The 19,281-nt window shown below is 35.4% G+C and overlaps 1 pseudogene; it reads left to right on the forward strand.

Annotated features, from left to right (window-relative positions):
- The first annotated feature begins 1,495 nt into the window (after positions 1 to 1,495).
- On the forward strand, positions 1,496 to 1,912 carry LOC132017400 (translationally-controlled tumor protein-like; annotated as a pseudogene).
- Positions 1,913 to 19,281: the final 17,369 nt, after the last annotated feature.

Below are 19,281 nucleotides of genomic sequence, written 5' to 3' on the forward strand. Positions count from 1 at the left end.
AAAAAAAAAAAAAAAAAAAAAAAAAACCAAACTGAAAACTCCCTATAAGATTGGGAACAAAGAAAGGATGTTCTCTTTCACCACTTTTATTTCACATTGTACTGGAAGTCTTAGCAATGCAATAGGACAAGAAAAGGAAATGAATGGCATACTGATTAAGAAGGAGGAGTAAAATCGTCATTGTTCAAAAGTGGCATGATTATGGAGATAATCCAAAAAATTCAACAAAAAACTTGCAACTAAAAAGTGATTATAGCAAGATTGTAGCATACGAGGTTAATATATAAAAGCCAATTGCTTTTTTATATAGCAGCAATGAATAAGTGGAATTTGAAATTAAAAACATGATACCATTTGCATGAGCACTCCCAAAATAAAATACTTGTACAAATCTTGAAAAATATATACAAGAACTATATGAGGAAAGCTATAAAACGCTGATAAAAGAAATCACATAAATAAAGGAATGAAATAAATGGAGAGGTAATCCATACTCATGGATAGGAAGACTCAATATTTTTAAGATATCACTTTTTCCCCCACTTGATCTATAATGATATATCAATTAAAATCTTAAGTTAATTTGTGGATATTGACAAAGTGAATCTAAAGTTTATATGGTAAAGCCAAAGACCCAAAATATCCAACACAATATTGAAAAAGAACATAGAGAACTTACACTACCTGACTTCAAGATTTACTATAGAGCTACAGTAATCAAGACAGTATGGTATCAGCAAAAGAATAAACAAATAAATCAATGGGACAGCATAAAGAGTACAGAAATAGATTCACATAAACATAGTCAACTAATTTCTGACAAAGAAGCAAAGGTAATACTATAGAGCAAAGATTGTCTTTTAGCAAATTGTGCTAGAAAAAAAAATTCACATGCAAAAAAAAAAAAAAAAGAAAGAAAGAGAAAGAAAAAAAAAGAGAATTGTGACTCAGACCTTATATCTTACCCACAATTAACCATCAACCTAAGTGTAGAACATAAAACAATAAAACTCCTAGAAGATAACAGGAGAAAACCTAGATGACCTTGGAAGGCAATATTATTTTACATAAAATATCGAAAGCTCAATGTATAAAGAAATAATTGATAAGTTTGACTAAATTAATGAGTCAAAATCATATACTTCTGCTCTACAAAAATACAGTGAAGAAAATGAGAAGACAAGCCACAAACTGGGAAAAAATATTTACCAGACAATAGCTGGTAGATGACTGTTGTCCAAAAATACAAACACAATACTCAACAATAAAAAAAAACAAAAAACCCTACTAAAAAATAAGCAAAAAAAATCTGAACAGAGAACTTTTCTACCCACTATCCTTCCCCCGGCATGCCTTTCTAGGCTGCATCCCACTTCCTGCTCTGGGCTCCTACAAGGCTAGCGCTACCATAGACTCTCTCCAGCCATTGTCATAATCATCTACTGAGATCTCATAAGCCATGATGAGCTGGGTTGTGCCTGAGGGGAAGGGGAAGATGGCCAATAAGACATAGGGTAACATTGATAAGTAGTTCATTGGTGAAAATGCCTTCACAGAAGGCCCCAAGGACAAAGGGACTCAAAACACAGTAATCAGTGATGTTGATATTGTCATGATCCATCACCTGCAAGAAATCAGATTCACAAAAGAAACCCACGAGAAATACATCAAAGATTATATGAAATAAATCAAAGGAAAACTTAAAGAACAGAGGTCAGAAAGAGTAAAACCTTTTATGGCAGGGGCTATAGGACAAATCAAGCACATCCTTGCTAATTTCACCAAGTTCCAGTTCTTTATTTATGAATACATGAATCCAGATAACATGGTTGTTATCATGAACTACTGTGAGGATGGTGTGACCTCATGTATGATTTACTTTAAGGCTGGTTTAAATGTAAAAATATGTTAACATATTTGGCTATAATTTTGGTTGTTATCGCCTGTTGTCAAAACTGCTTGCCGCTTTTCATCCACACAGTCAGGACTTAGACAAAATCATCTTGAGCTCTTCATTTATTTTGACCTAGATTTATTTGGTATGGGGGCATTGTTTTTAAGGAAAAACAAAAACAAAAAAACATGTCATGTAGGGGTCAAAAAATAAAAAGCACTTAAATTCAAAACAGCAGCAACAAAGAGATACCACCACACACCTATAGGAATGGCCAAAATCCAAAATACTGATAATGCCAAATATTAATGAGGATACAGAACAACAGGAACTCTCACTTAGTGCTTCTGGAAATGCGAAATGATAAGTTACTTTTGAATACAGTTTGGATTTTCTTACAAAATTAAGTATGTTCTTATAAAATCTATCAGTTGTGCTTCTTAGTAGTCACTCAAATGAATTGAAAACATAACATCCACACAAAATCCTGTGTAGGAAGTTTATAGCAACTTAATGCATAATTGCAAAAACTTGGAAGTAACCCAGTTGTCCTTCAGTAAGTGCACATATAAACTGTGGTATATGCAGACATTGTGATATTATTTAGCACCAAAAAGGTAGCTATCAAGCCAGGAAAAGACCTGAAGGAAACATAAATGGAGATTACCAAGTGAAAGAAACAAATCTGAAAAGGCTACACATTTCCTGATTCCAACTATATGATATTCTGGGAAACACAAAAGCATGGAGACAGTAAAAGGATCAGTAGTCACCAAAGGTTACCTTAGGAAGGATGCAGAAGAAAAGAAGCGCTGCACAGAGACTTTTTAGGACAGTGAAACTACTTTGCATGGTATCAAAATGGCAGATGCATGCCACTATACAGTTGTCTAAAGACATAGAAAATGCAACACCAAGGGTGAACTCTAATGTAAATTATGGACTCTGGGTGATAACAATCTGTAAACATATGTTTATTAATTACAACAAATGTACCAACCCTTGCACGATGTTGATAGTGAGATGTGCACAGATGAGAGGAGGAGATATAGAGACAATCTCTGTAACTTTCATTTTGTGTGTGTGAACCTAAAACCACTTAAAAATCTCTATAAAGAAGGCTCCTGAGTGGCTCATTTGGTTGAGTTTCCCACTGTGGATTTCAGCTCAGGTTGTGATCTCATGGGTTGTGATCTCAAAGGTTGTGATCTTTAGGGTCATGAGATAGAGCCCTGTGTGGGGATCCACGCTCAGCCGGAGTCTTCTTGAGATTCTCTCTCTCCCTCTGCGCATCCTCCCCCTCTCTCTCTCTAAAATAAAATAAGACTTAAAAAATACTCTAAATATAGTTATAAAAAAGATAAATAGAATAAAATCATATTTTTTACAAGGTGTTGCATTTAACCTAGATATTTATATCCATAAGAACTCCTGGATAGAATTATCTGTTCTATATTTTGATGTCAAAAGAAGTCTTGTTTGGGATTGTTTTTGGTTTTTTAAATAAATTCCACCTGTGGCTTAAAAAAAATTGTACCAAGGTACATCATAATCAAAACAGCTTTCAATAAGAAAAAGATTTTGTACAAGAAAGAGATAAACTATGAAAGTGGAGCTTGAAAGCTTTCACTAAGGGAAATGACTGTAAAGGAACAGAGTATGAGGAAGTTCAAGCTGAAAGACACTGGGAATGACAATGAAACAAAGAAAGTGACCCTGACAGTAGTTCAAATCCTCACGAAAAATCAAAGAATGTGGGCAAATTTAATTAGAAAAGAGAGTATATGCATATTTCTTCCTTTTTCTTCTTTTAACTTATTTTAATAAGCAATTGTATAAAACTATATCCATAAAATTGTATCATTGAGCCTATAATATATACGAATGTAATAATATTTGACAATTAATGCACAAAGTAGGTGCGTGGAAACAGAACTATACAGGAGTAAGAAAAAGACACTAGAGGAATCCATAAGAACAAATAAAGAGAATCCACAAGAACAAATGAAAAGAACCAGGAATGGTAAATAGGAAAGCTACTCTAACAAACAATAAATACATATTTGCCCTTTTTTCTTCTCCCCGCATCTTTAAAAGGAATAATTATATAAAGTAATAATTAGAACAATGTATTATTGGGCTTTTACTACACATAAACTGGTATTAATTTAGTATAAATGTGAAGTAGATTCTGATAAGATATATATAGTAAGGCCTAGACCAACTACTAAGAAAATAACACAAAACAGTAGTAAAAAAATTACTGAGTAAGGGACAGACTGGGTTAGGTCGATAAAGACAGATAGGGGGCTCTGTGATCAGGCTCACAGAAATCCCAAAAATGTGAAGGTGTGGGGAAACCAAAGATGAGGGAACAAACCAGCCCACCCTGCCCTAGGCATGTAGGGTGCGTGTCTTTTTTATGATAATCACCTGAGACCAGCAAAGAATAACCAGACCCTAAAAAATGAGAAAGCCATTGAAGGTGTTATCACTAGTCCTTGCTCAATGGTGATATCAACAGCAATGTTAAAAGGATTCAAGTCCCCCAGTCAGCTTTCTATAAAAGACCAACCCTAAAGGCCCTCAGTGTCAACCCTGTCGGGAACCCCTCTCACTCTTGAAAGCTTTTCCTGTATTTTCACTTAATAAACTTTTATCACTTTACTCTCCTTTGTTCTTGAGATTCATTCTTCCAGTCTGTGAGACAAGAACCCAGCTGTCCTGCATCATTATTTAAAGAATTGAAATGTTAAACTAGAAAATTTTACTTCATTCAAAGAGAGCAATAAAAGAGGAACAGAAGAACAAAAAAGAATGAGATGCAAAAAACAAAAAGAAAACTGTCACACAAAATTCAACTATATCAGTAATAACATAAAAGGTAAGTGGATTAAACAATCCAAATAAAAGTCAGAGATTGGCTGAGTGTATTAAAAAACAAGATCGGGGCATCTGGGTGGCTCATGTGGTTAAGCGTCTGTCTTTGGCTCAGGTCATGATCTCAGGGTCCTGGGATGGAGCCCCGCCCATATCAGGCTTCCTGTACAGCAAGGAGTCTGCTTTTCCCTCTCCTCTGCCCCTCTCCCTGCTTGTGCTCTCTCTCCCTCTCTCAAATAAATAAATAAATTTTTTTTTAAAAATCTAACTCTGCATAAGACAGGCACACTTTAGATTCAAAGGTACACATAGGTTGGAAGGGAAAGAATGGAAAAAGAAATATTCAAGCAGCAGCCATGAGAGAGCTAGAGTTCTACACTAGTATCAGACAAAATAGCCTTTAAACCGAAGGGGTTACTAGGGATAAAGAGGGACATTTTGTAACAAAAAAGAGTCAATTTATCAAGAATTCTAAACACATGTGTATGTAACAGCGAAGTCTCAAAATATGTGAAGCAAATATTGACAGAACTTAAGGGAAAAACTGAAGATTCAATAGTAATAGTTGGAGATATTAATATCTCACTTTCAGTAATGGCTAGAACAACTAGACAGAGTGGCAACAAGGAACTGTAAACCAACTAGACCTAACAGACATCATTAGAACAATCTACTCAGCAAGTGGAAAATACATATTCTTCTCAAGTACCTATGAAACATTCTCCAGGATAGATCATAGGTTAACCATAAAATAACCGTCAATGAATGTACAATTATTAAAATCATTAAAAACACAAATGTTTTCTGACCACCGTGGAATAAAATTCTAAATCAATAACAAAAAATTTAGGAAATTCACAAATACGTGGAAATTAAACAACATATCCCTTAGTATCCAATGTGCCAAATAAGAAATCACAATGGAGGGGCACCTGGCTGGCTTAGTGGGTTATGCCTCTGCCTTCACCTCAGGTCATGATCTCAGGGTCCTGGGATCGAGTCCCACATTGGGCTCTTTGCTTGGGGGGGAAGCCTGCTTCCCCCTCCCTCTCCCCCTCTGCCTGCCTCTCTGCCTACTTGTGATCTCTCTCTCTGTCAAATAAATAAATAAAATCTTAAAAAAAAAAAGAAATCACAATGGAAATTAGAAAATATTTTAAGATGAAAACAAAGATACAACAAACCAAAATTACCAAAATGCAACCAAATCAGTGTTTACAAAGAAATATATGGATCTAAACACCTATATCAAAAAAGAAGAAAAATCTCAATTTAATATCCTAATCTTTCATCTTAAAGCAATGAAAAGAATAACTTAAACTAATCAAGCCAATGGAAGGAAATCATAAAAATTAGAGCAGACATTAATCAAATGGAGAACAGAAAAATGAAAGCAAAAATCACTAACATTAAAACTTCATTATTTGATGAGATCAAAGCTTGATAAAACTTTAGCTAGACTGACCAAGAACAAGAGAAAACTCAAACTGCTAAAATCAAGTATGAAAGGTCTTCATTTTTGTGCTTTCCCAAACACCATCAAAAAGGTGGAAAGATGATACACAGAATAGAATTTATAAATCATATATCTAGACTATATAAAAAGCTCTTACAACAAAAGATACCTCAATATATAGAAATGCACAAAAGATCTAAATAAACACAAAGAAGATATATAAATCCAAAGAGTTCTCCAAAGAAGATATAAAAATGGTCAATCAGCACATGAAGAGAAGCTCAATATTATCAGCCAGTGGGGAAATGCAAATCAAAACACAAGGAGATACCACTTTGTACCTGCTGGAATAGCCATAATCAAAAAGACAACAAAAACAAGTTTGGCAAAAATGTGGAGAAATTCAAATGCTTATACATTGCTTATAGAAATGAAAAATGATACAGTCACTGTGGAAAACAGGCTGTTCCTCAAAAGGGTACCAAAGGTACCATATTACTAAGCAATCCACTCCTAAGTATTTACCCAAAAAAATTATATATTACATAAACGCTTTGTGTTGTGACCACAGCATTATTCATAATAGCCAAAATGTGAAAACAACCTACATGTCCCTCAACTGATAAAGGGATAAATACAATATAATATATCCATACAATGGAATATTGTTTGGCATTAAAAAGAAATCAAGTACTAATACATGCCACAATGTGGATGAGCCTTGAAAATATTATGCTAAGTAAAGCCAATCACAGAAGAGCACGTACTGTATGATTCCATTTATAAATGAAATGAAATGTATAAAATTTATATGCAGTGTCCAGAATGGGCAAATCTATAGGGATAGAAAACAGTTTAGTGGTTACCTAGGACTCAGGAGTTAGAGGGAAGGGGCTGGGAGAAGATATGGGAAAAGGTTAATGGATATGGGGTTTGTTTTGAGGGTGATGAGATATTTTCAAATTGATTGTGGCGATGGTCACACACTATGAATATATTAATAATTTGATTGTACACTGTAAATGGATGAACGATATGCTGCAAATTAGATACCAATAAAGGTGTTAAGAAGAAGATGAAGAAAGAAGAGGAAAAAGTAGAGAAGTTTCCTCAATAGCTTATCACATTTAATGCTTAATCATGTATAGAAAATCTATGGACCCCATAAGTTATGAACATTTCTAAATAGGGCAAGTAATTTGATGTAGGAAAGACATTAGGTTCAAATCTGACAGCCAAGAAAGAATTCTTGGAGATGTCTTTGGTGCAAAAAAGTGGTTTTATTAAAGCACCGGGACAGGACCCACGGGCAGAAAGAGCAGCACTGGGGTCATGAGGAGTAACCTATTATATACTCAAGTCGGGAGAGGGTTAAGGATAGCGTAAGTCTCTTTTTTTCGAAACAAGGTTTTCAGAACCTTGAGGGGGCTAGTTATCATTGGTAAACGGTCATTTATTACCATCTAATAAAACCTTAGTCATGAGACTCTTCAGATGGATATCAGTCGGCCATATGCTTGGGGGATGATTGCCAACACATATCTTGGGGAATTTAGAGATAAACAAAGTTTTCAAAGGAATTTTTATACACTAAATGAGACTTACAGGATCCTGCGCAGGGGGCGGGGGGGCGCTGGCAAAGGGGTGGGGAGTCAGGCTAGGATTGCCTTTTGCCCTTAGCAAAGTATTAAGTATTATCATTGAGGCAGTTGAGTCCCTAGAGGAATGTCACTCTGCCTGTTTCAAGGACTTGTCAATGGGCTACAGGTAGTAAGGAAATTTTTCTTCTGCCTTTTTTCCACACATCATAGTTCACATCTGTCTTCTTAATGACTTTGCTCCCATGGATAGATTAAAATAAATCATGCTCGGTTAGGGAACTTGTGGAGGCAGGAAATATATTAAATTATTCTCAAATAATCCTACTAAGAAGTTAATTGGCTGTCTTAGCAGACTCCTCCCATTGGGAAACTTGATCCTGTAACATGATCAAAGATCCTGGCTATGCCCACAAAATACTTGAATTCACTGCTCCATGGCCTTTCCTTTGCATCATTACGAGCAACAAAATCTGGTACCTGGGAAGAGGTCATCTTTGTTGAGAAAGGGCAATGAATACAACAGTCATAATCTCTGATTTGAAGAAAGAAGAGGAGAATGTAGAGGAGGTTTTTCAGTAGCTTATCACGTTTAATGTTTAAGCATGGATAGAAAATCTATGGACCTCCTAAATTAATTGTACAATTAAATTATTAATATATTCACAGTTGTGTAACCATCACCACAATATATAATAATGTTATTTCTATGAGTTTCCAATCATTAATGTTACTTACAAAAAGAATAACTCAATTTTCCTTTACGTAGAAGTCTCTTAAACCTTAGACATTTAGACGGAAGTTTTTTGAAGTAGTTTTATGCGTGGCTAGTTTCAAATAGGATTCACAAAAATGTGAAATTGATCACCTTATTCAAATTAGAATATAGACTTGGGATGAGATTAGTTTTTATTGGAAGAAAATTGAGCTTTAAAAACTTAAGATACCGGAAATGTCAATGACCATATAACCTGTGTAGAAATGTGACTTCAGAGAATGCACATTAGTTTGTTCTTAGTAAACTCTGCTGAATTCTCCATTTAAAATTCAACTCTGTCTTTCCTGGTGAGATACCTCTCAAATAACTTGGTCAGAAGCCAGCAAGGCACTTCCTAATACATGAGCAGATGTTATTTGTGTAGCTTAATTGCTAAATTGACAAAATAAGCAAATAATTTCATCCTCTCTAGTTAAATTTCCTTATTCTGAAAAATTCATTTTTCATTTAATGCCACATTATGTCCAGTTTTCATACTGAATGTTTAGTAGAGCCACAAAACAAAAGGAACTTTCCACCTTGGAACACTGGGCCTAAACGTTGATCTGGTAAATAATCTGCCAAGTGTCCCTCAAAGATAAATAGGATTATAATTTCTTGGGAGTTAGTAGCTCCTAAAAATCTTTTTTGAAGTCCATATTCTGTGCTTAAAAAAATAACCACAATAGATTCATTTTTTTCCCATTCCTCCAGCATATGAATGGAAGAAAGTTCATAGGGGCAAATGACTAGGTTTAGTTTTCAGGTGAAAGAAGTCTATTTTTTTTTTTTAATATTATGAAGTAAAAGAAAGAATAAATATTATCTTCAAACTCAGTATAAAGAAGGGATTGAATAAATCTCTAAAATGATTTGATGTGGCATCAGCACTGCTCAGATGAGAAACAATGCCACCAGGCTGTTCTTAAACCCCAACATTCTTAATTACTAAACTACTTAATCTCCGTCTGTAGGAGGCGAGGATTCAATATTTTGTGTCTCATTAGCGCCACCTGCTGAGTGCTGCTCACATTTTGTAAATCGCAGTTACATTTTTGTTATAATGTAATAAATGTAATGTAATGTAATAAAACCTTAGTCATGAGACCCTTCAGATGGATATAACAAAAGAATGACAGTAGAATTATTACATCTACAGCATTTTCTTTTCATGTGAGCTACTTGAGTGTAGGTTCAATAGCCAGAGCAGTGAATGTCAGATCAGAAAAAGAATCAGTTTTAAATTTTATTTATATGAGTGTAATACTTAATTTGATTAATAGAGGCTTCACCTTGGCCAAAGCTGCCTTACCCATGTCATGAATTTATAATGTAAATTATATCAAAATAATACATGCAAAAAATATTTGCAAACCACAAAACATTAACAATGTAAAACATTCTATATGATTTAACTCATATAGAGTTAAATTTAACTCATTTAACACATATAGAGCCATTCATAATGGAATGACATTTTCATTTTTTTTTTAAGATTTTATTCATTTATTTGACAGACAGAAATCACAAGTAGGCAGAGAGGCAGGCAGAGAGAGAGGAGGAAGCAGGCTACCTGCTGAGCAGAAAGCCTGATGCAGGGCTTGATCCCAGGATCCTGGGACCATGACCTGAGCTGAAGGCAGAGGCCTTAACCCACTGAGCCACCCAGGTGCCCCTCCAGTTTTATTTTTAATTTTTTTCCAAAATTTTAAAAATAGCATCGCTGAATTTATGGTACAAGCTAGACTACTACTTTAGGTTCACTTGATTTAAGCATTTGGAAAAACTGAAATACTTTGTTTTGCTGGAAAGAGATTTCCTACATTTGATGGTTTGGAATTCCTTTCTTCTATCTTGTCACTTTTAAAAAACAAAAGTAAAAGAGTGAATCTTATAGTCTAAAGTCATATTTAGTTTTTAGTTCTGAAAATGCATTGAATCTCATACACTAAATATGCATAAGAAGACTTCATTATGGAAAATGGAGTTGGTGATTCAAACTTCTGATTTTGCTACAGCTGCTGAGTCATGAAGCACACGAAAGACTTACTGTTCGTTATGTATCAAGTTCATTGACTTTTGACAGTTGGTGAGTTTCATGAAATAGAATGACTTCCTGCAAAAGAAGTTCCTCTCACAAACTTTAGTTCTTTTACCATCTATTACCATCTACCTGTGGATCATGTCTGAAGTAATAAAATCATAATAAAAACCAAAACAATATGAAATCATAATTATCAAAATAAAAATGAAGTAATTCCATATGTCTAACTAAATGAACTCATTACATTCATTTTTTTTTCAACTATATACATAGGACACGTAGAACCCAGGACTGAGGAATCAGACAATGGTAATGTTGCTAATTTTCTTATCCACAGCCTCCAATTACATAACAAGCAGCCAACTGAATTTGGAAGCATCCAAAAGTCTCTAAACATTCAAAGGTTTGTCATTTTTGCCTGAATTGTTCATTTTTATTTGAATGCTTCCCTTTCACATGGAGGTTTTCATATTTTATATATATAAACATAGCCCAAATATTAAAGCCACATACACTCTCCAAATGGAAATACATGAATGTCTAACAGATACCTTCCTTTGGCCCGATTCCCTCCTACAGGCACATCTTCCCTGCTGTCCCTCCAGATCCCCCAGAGGTTTCTCAGCATGAAGAGCCCAATTACGAAGTAGGAAAAGTTCCATCAAAACCAATACACCACGCAGTTACAAAGAGCTCTGTAGAGGTTAAAAGACTGATATGAATTTGGCCCACTGCATATAACCTGCAGCAATATTACCAGAGAAGACAAGAATTTGAATGAGTCTAGGTTGGAAAAATAAATTACTTTGTCGCCTTAAAGGCAATCTCCATGGGTCAAGGCTAAGGTCTTTCTCTTTGGTGTTATATGGAGAATCATCTCTATCACTGTTTTTTCCAGATAACTAGGTGGTTTTGACATTTTTGTGGTCAGTAATCTGATATTTTTTCACAAATGGTCTTTCAGAAAATGGAAAGTGTTCTCATTAGTTGAATGGGAATGTTTGATCAAACTAACAAATGTCTTTCTCAAAATGTATCATAACTTTAAATCAAGATCAGTGTATTAATAAGACTGTTACTTCCTCATATTTATTTCCTGTCTCTGGTCTTATATTTCCATTCGTATCGAGTAATGTCAACAGCAAGAGAAAATAACATCTTAGTTCAAGAAATGTAGTCTTGTTAATATTTATTTAGGAGGTACTGATCTGATAATGATTATCAGTAAACATTTCAGTCAAAAAACTAAAATGCATTTGTCTCTACAAAGATATTTAATTTCCATACCTGAAACTTTAATTCAAGGAGAAAAACAGACTAGCCCTGAAATTAAGGATGGTAGTGTAAAACATAATAATTATAAGGGTCATTACAATTTACCAATTGGGGTTTCTATGCCAAATATCCAGCTAGAAAATCTATGTTCATTATCTCTATTATTATTCTTAGCAATAGTATGAATTTCATACTATTATCCCTTTTTCAGGGAAGAAAACAAAATATAGAGAAGTAAAATAATATACCCAAGGTCAGCCAGCTACACAGTGACAGAAAAGAGAGCTGAAGCCTGGTGAATCTCTTCATTAAGCCCCACATTCTGGGAAGGAGCTCCATCTGCTTTTTCCTGCTTCACTTAGAGTTATAGTCTGCTCAACACGCTGTGCGCTTATGGGACTGTCTTTCCAAAGGGAATGGGTTTTTCTAATTTGTTCAAAGATGTCAAGGGGCCTAGTATTATGCCTTGTGCATTGCGAAATATTTTGAAAGTTCGGAGGGAAATTTCTCTGTTGGTTCGGTTGGTCAGGGATGGAATCATAGACATAAGAAATTTAAATGTAGCCCCCCAGATGGATAGGACCTTAGTGGGGAAAATAAACAGTATGGTGGGAAGATAAAATAGAGCACTTTTGGAAAGGATCTACATATGGAAAGGAAATAAGGCACATCTGAGGTATAGGAGATGGTCTGAAGTGGCTGAAGCATGGATTTTTCTAAAAGAATGGTTGAAGAGACTGAAAAGGCCGACTTGTGGAACTCAAAACCCTAAATTAAGGTGTGTAGACTATGGTCATTAAAATTTGGGAAGCAAAGACGATTTTGGAGGAAAACAACAAAACCATATATAGAACAATTACTCCAGCATTGGGTGTAGAAGCACTTGAGCCAGTAATATGACAATAAGAAGACAGTATTAAACTATGAATACCAGACCTGAACTATACTAGTAGAAGCAGAGGAACAGGAGAGGGGAGATAATCAATCACTAGAAAAGCATTATTGTTCTTTCTTCCTGTGACCTTCTTTTTTAAAATTTCTTACTTCTAGCATTTTTTCATGTAGACATCAAGTTAAAACTCTGAGCTCTTTTGGAATTTGACATAGGGGCAACGGTTGTGAAAAATTACCCAAAGATCTTGAATAGGACTTTCACAGAAATGTTAAATCAAAGAAAGAACTTGGATACCCGTTGCTCTCGGCAGTTCCTTAATCTCACAAAAAAACTACATTTACCCAAACACATATACACATCTACACAAAAATACATCTTCAGCCTACAATTATTATAAGAAGCTGTACATAGTATATTTGGCTCCAAGGGGGTGTGAAGAGTTAATTAAAAATCTTGTTTGAAAACGGAGAACTTCAAGGATTTCTATCCGTAGAGCCTTTTTTATAAAGGACTCAAGGATAAATTACTGGAACCATACATCTACTTAAAGTCTTGAAACCCTAATAGGTTGTTGATGCTTTTCAGTTCCGAAAAATCAGCAATCCATGAAAGGTCTCTATAGCGTATCTGTGATACCATTCAATTGCAAATTGCTCTGTCTACTGACTCCCGGGATTTACCCCAGCAAGGTCTTGCTTTTTCACCAGACCTTTATGTGTCATTTGATAACTGATGAGCAATTTTCCACTCAGTATTATGAGCTATTCTTTTATTTTCTTATCTATTTATGTTTCTATTCATAATTCAGTGTTACATATTTTTAACAGCTCTGTTGGCACAAAATCATCTTTCAGCTTATTGTTACTGTAAATTTTAATCTCTGTTAGCCAAATAACCCCATAATCATTATCCTTGTCCTTAATATAATTGCTTTTAATAAATTAACTTCTAACATTATCATGATTAATATTACTAAAAACCTGTTACCTCACCCAAAATAAGAAATCCCTTTTTAATTTTACAGATAGAAAGTGCTATTAGAAACTTGCCGCCACACAAAGTCATCTTAGACTATTTGTGTCCCAGTAACAATAAAAAATGGTAGTGGTTTCCATTCACTGGAGTGTTCAAGAATGCTAGTGATGACAAGATCATTAGATATTCATAAGACCTTTAAATACTTCTTGAGAAGTTTATACCCCTAACATACAAAGTTGGAAAAATCACTCCTTCTGAAATTATCAGAAAATATGCGATGGTTTTAGTTCATATGACTCATAAAACTCAAATAATTATAGTTAGTAGCATATTAATAATGTCATCTCACATATGGTTTCATATTTTACTAGCTCCAGTACATTTCCATCCCAGCATCTATATTAACATTTTAAAGATAAATTAGCACATTCCAATTCTTCATAAGTAGGAATTCATAGAAAAATGGCCATTAAATTTTCTTTATAAAAAGAAGCAAAGGTGGTTTATATATTAGGTGTTCAAAACAGAAAAAGGCATTAATCAGCTTTCAAAAGCTAAATTTGTCTCAAGCTCATTATTATTCAAAGCAATGAATTTTCCCTGGTAACATGTCACAAAGGGAATAAGGAATGGAAATTCTAATGATAGCCCAACAATTTAGCACAAGGTTTTAATTCAGTAATCTGGAGTTTGTGCACATCAGATTAAATATATACATGGAAGTTTGATTCTATAAGCATTTCATAAATTAAAGGAATGCAATGTTTCAAAAATACAAAATATGATACAACATAAACTAAAATTAAGCAGCAGTTAGAGTATCCTACCATGCCAAATATACAGTTATTAATTTTTCCCACTTTGAAGCTTATGATAGAAGTATTTACAATTTCTCAGTATGTCCAACACTGAAAAGTTACAACAAATTGATGTCTTATGGAACTTATGTTGATGAAAATTGAGTGAAATCATGGATAAGCACCAACAAAGGGTAGTATTAAGCATGAGCTTTCTGAGTTTGACTCCATAGCAAATAATTTGATAAAAACCATTTGCTGTCAGGTTTGGACCTCCCCACAGATACCTGGTTCACAAAAAATAAAAAAAATAAAACTTGGCTTGCACAAATTTAATAATTCAGTATTTTTCAGAAAGATGAAAATAACCTCCAAGTAATAAATCTAAAGCATCGAGTTATAATGTTGTAATGCTCACTAACTCTTTTAGCATTGAAATAATTTGAAATCACATGAAAACCTGAACATGTTGAAAGGTTATGCTAATATATCTATATTTGTAGTCATCACTAAGTTATTACCAAGAATATTAATCATGGGTACATAGCCAAACCTGATGCTAAAGTTTTTCATTTGCTGATGCCAATTTGTGGTGACTTCAGATAAGAGCCCTCCAAAATCATGTTTGTAAGATGCAGGTTATTTCATAATGAAGAATTTATTCGTTGACAAATTATCATAATATCCCCTCAGGTTTATCTAGGAATCATTCTTAGGAGAAATGCCTACGACTAAAGATCTTTTGGGATATAATTTATTTATAATTTTATATTTAAAAATTGTCATGGGGACTAGAAGCTTTTGGGAGGTTAATGTGAATCTGATGGCCAAGAAATATTCCCTCTTTCGGCAGAGCTGAGGGAGAAACACATTGGCTGCCTACAGCGTTGTTATTATTGTTGTTGTTATTGTTATTGTTATTGTTATTGTTATTTTAATGACAGGGGACCAGTTGTTCTAACTACTGCATCCCCTTCTACATTTTCTCCATATACTTTATTCCTCTTTAAGGTCAGGTACATCAGGCTTAAGATGTATTCAGGAAAACATGCTCAATTTTAAAAGGTGAAACATTTCCACATTCATTTGAAAGGCAGAATATTGTAGTTAAGAATCACAGGGTAGGGAGGCGTAGGAACTATCTGAGCTATAACCCTTGATCTCAATACTCCCAATCCAGATGCCTATGTCAGGTCTCAGAAAGGGCCAGAGCAAGGGGTTTTCTGCATTGAGAATACAACATTTCTCATTTGTGTGTATTTCATACTCATGTTACCCAAGCATCTTGGGCTGGGTTCCATAGAAATAAATTCTGAGGGCGCCTGGGTGGCTCAGTGGGTTAAAGCCTCTGCCTTCGGCTCAGGTCATGATCTCAGGGTCCTGGGATTGAGGCCCGCATGGGGCTCTCTGCTCAGCCAGGAGCCTGCTTCCCCCCACCCCCATCTGCCTCTCTGCCTACTTGTGATTTCTGTCTGTCAAATAAATAAATAAAATCTTAAAAAAAAAAAAGAAAGAAAGAAATTCTGAGATGACGATGTGTATGCAGGAGGTTTATTAAAGAATGCTTTTAGAAATTGACCCCAGAAGGAAACAAAGAAAGCAGGACTGAGCAGATGAAGAAATTCCTGCAAAGTGGTTGTGCCTGAAGTTTCCATCATCCCCAAAGCTGGATGCCCTTCAGAGTTGTTCTGAAACAGAATGGGAGCAGACCATTTAGCTCTCCATTGGCCAGTTTCTGGCTGCATGTCACCCTCTGGGAAGGAACACAGGCTCACGTGAGACATTCTCCTGCAGCAGTCGGCTATGCTCAGCGAAGAATATAGTTGGTTGTGCATTGCCAGCAGCCAAAATTCCTAGCAGCCAGGGGTTGGTATGTAGGAAAAGCACCATAGCCTTTATCACACCACAAAGGGAGATGTGACTGCATCAGGCTAGCCCCATCTAAATAAGAAGACCTTATCAGGCTTAACCTTCTAAGTCAAGCCAATTCATGGATGGCTTTGACTGGTGCCCTAAGAGCAGTCAGTTGCTGCTGAATTCATTGGTCTACTTTCATACAAATGGTAAAGTGCCAAGAATTTCCAAGGACTCTACCATGGAGGGCACTTAAAGTCTTGCAGACTCATCTTCAGTACAACAAAAGAACAACTTCTCAAAAACAATCATCAACAACGGCACAATAACGTTTATGTTAATTTGGAACTTACAATGCTAGATATCATGTTAAATAAATAATCTATGGCATTCAATCCTAACAGCAACGCTATGTGGTGTGTTTTATTTATTTTTTTGTTATAGATGGGAATTTGAAACCCAGGATAAAAAACAGAAACGGATCTAATATGACAGAACTGGTCAGTCACAGAACTTGAAATGAAGCATTGCAGACTCCTTCATTCTAAGCAACTGTACTAAACTATCAACACAGCCTGACTTATTGCTGACCCTATACTACTAGACACTTGGATAGAATTCTGTTGACTTCTTAATTTTAAGTGTAAATAAGATCTACTATATTACAAATACTGCAAAATTGAAATTATATTTACTCAGAGATCCCATGATCTTTACTCTTTAAAACATTATTGAGAACAATGAAACTAGGTTTAAGGGCTTTTGTTTTATGGTAGAAATAAAGTGATACAAATTGGATTTTTTTTTTCTGTTTTCTGCTTTAAACAACAAGAAAACTGGACCCCTAAAAAAGTACCAATCATTGCAAAATTCAGAAAAATTGGAAAACAATCAGCACAGATTGAAGTCACCGAGAGGAGAGAGATAAAACACGCAAACCCAGCTTATACCCTAGAGGTCACTCAGTGATCCCTCTCCCCCAAGTTCAGAAAATGGAAACCCTAACATCGTTCAGTGGCCTCACTGAATGGAGGAATAAAAAATCAGTGTTTGAAGAGACAAAGATGGCTAGAATTTGGAGGGCAGAGTACTGTAGAGCCAGGAGCTAAACAGAGAACTCTAGAGGGGGGTCCATTTGAGGCTTTGACTGAGTACAAATCTGTTCATGCATAGATGAAACTTCCTAAGTTCAGAGAAACCACCCATCAACAGTTGAAGTGCAAACTGAGTTGAGAATAGTTTGTGTTTCCACACCCAGCATGGAAAGACTTTTAATGCAATGTGTATCCTGTAGAATGCACAGGATACATACATACTTCTTTAGTTGTGAGTCTAAATATGCCCGACTGCAAGCTAACCCCAACCCATCTTAACAGGCTAAAATCAAGCCTGAAAGGTATCCAGCTGATCTGAGTAACCTACCTGCATGCCAGGACAAATTCTAACACCATTGAAAGGAAATCAACAAAATATAGCAACCAACAAAATGTCAGCAATTCATTTAAAAATTAAGAGGCATACAAAAAACAGGAACTTATAAACCATAATGAGGAAAAAAATTGATCATTAGAATAGACAAACAAGGACACAAAACAGCCATTAAAATATATCTCATCGGGCGCCTGGGTGGCTCAGTGGGTTAAGCCGCTGCCTTCGGCTCAGGTCATGATCTCAGGGTCCTGGGATTGAGTCCCGTGTCGGGCTCTCTGCTCAGCAGGGAGCCTGCTTCCTCCTCTCTCTCTCTCTGCCTGCCTCTCTGCCTACTTGTGATCTCTCTCTGTCAAATAAATAAATAAAATCTTAAAAAAAATATATATATATATATATATATATCTCCCATCTACCTTTAAAATGATACAGAAAAATATTAACATTATGATTTGAGAAATGGAAGATTAAAAAAAGACTCAAATCTTAAAAAAGGTGGGGGGTAAGGGGTGTTGGGGTGGCTGAATCCGTTAAGCAGCTGCTTTCTACTCAGGTCATGAAGTTGGGGTCCTGAGATGGAGCCCTAAGCCAGACTCCCTGCTCAGGGTCTGCTTTTCCCTCTTCCCTCCCCCTGTTTGTGCTCTCTCTCTCTCTCAAATAAATAAAATCAATCCATTAATCAATAAAATTTTTAAAAGACCCACATTCAACTTCTAGAGCAGGATTGGCCCTAGAAAGGTTGGCATGTTTTTTTCTTACATGGCCAGAGGGTAAATATTTTAGATTTATGGGCCATGTGATTTCTGTTGCAACTACTATGATCTTGTAACACAAAAGCAACCACAGACAATATATAAATGAATGGGCATGACCATGTTGCAATAAAACTTTATTTTACAAAAACGGTGGCTGATCCAGGTGCTACAGTTCATTGACCCTTGTCCTAGATAGAAATATACAGTATCCCAGATGTCCTGGGCAGGATTAACTTCAGTTGAGACTCTGTAGAAGACAATATCAGTGACATTAACATAATAACTATTTACAATGAGAAGCAGCATTCAGAGAAAGGATCAGATACCATATTAAACACTCTAGCATCTAAGTAATTGGAGTCCCAGAAAAAGAGGAGAAAAGGACAAAAAAATGTTTAAAGAGATAATGGCTGACTTTTTCCCCCAAATTTGTTGAAAACAAATCCATGATCCAGAGAACTCTACAAATCCCAGTGGCTGAGGAGAATGAGGTTTTGAGTCGTTAGCTAGTTTTCCTGAGGCATTTTCATCGCAAGCTGTGATTCAAATTCTACATTCACTGATTCAAGAACCCAAATTTTTACCTATTTGATATACTTCCTGTCAAGTTTGATACAATGAGTCTAGTCTCCATCACAAGAGCAAAAATGGTATTTATTGGGAAATCAAC

This window comes from Mustela nigripes, chromosome 5 (assembly GCF_022355385.1).
Source record: "Mustela nigripes isolate SB6536 chromosome 5, MUSNIG.SB6536, whole genome shotgun sequence".
Classification (NCBI taxonomy): Eukaryota; Metazoa; Chordata; class Mammalia; order Carnivora; family Mustelidae; genus Mustela; species Mustela nigripes.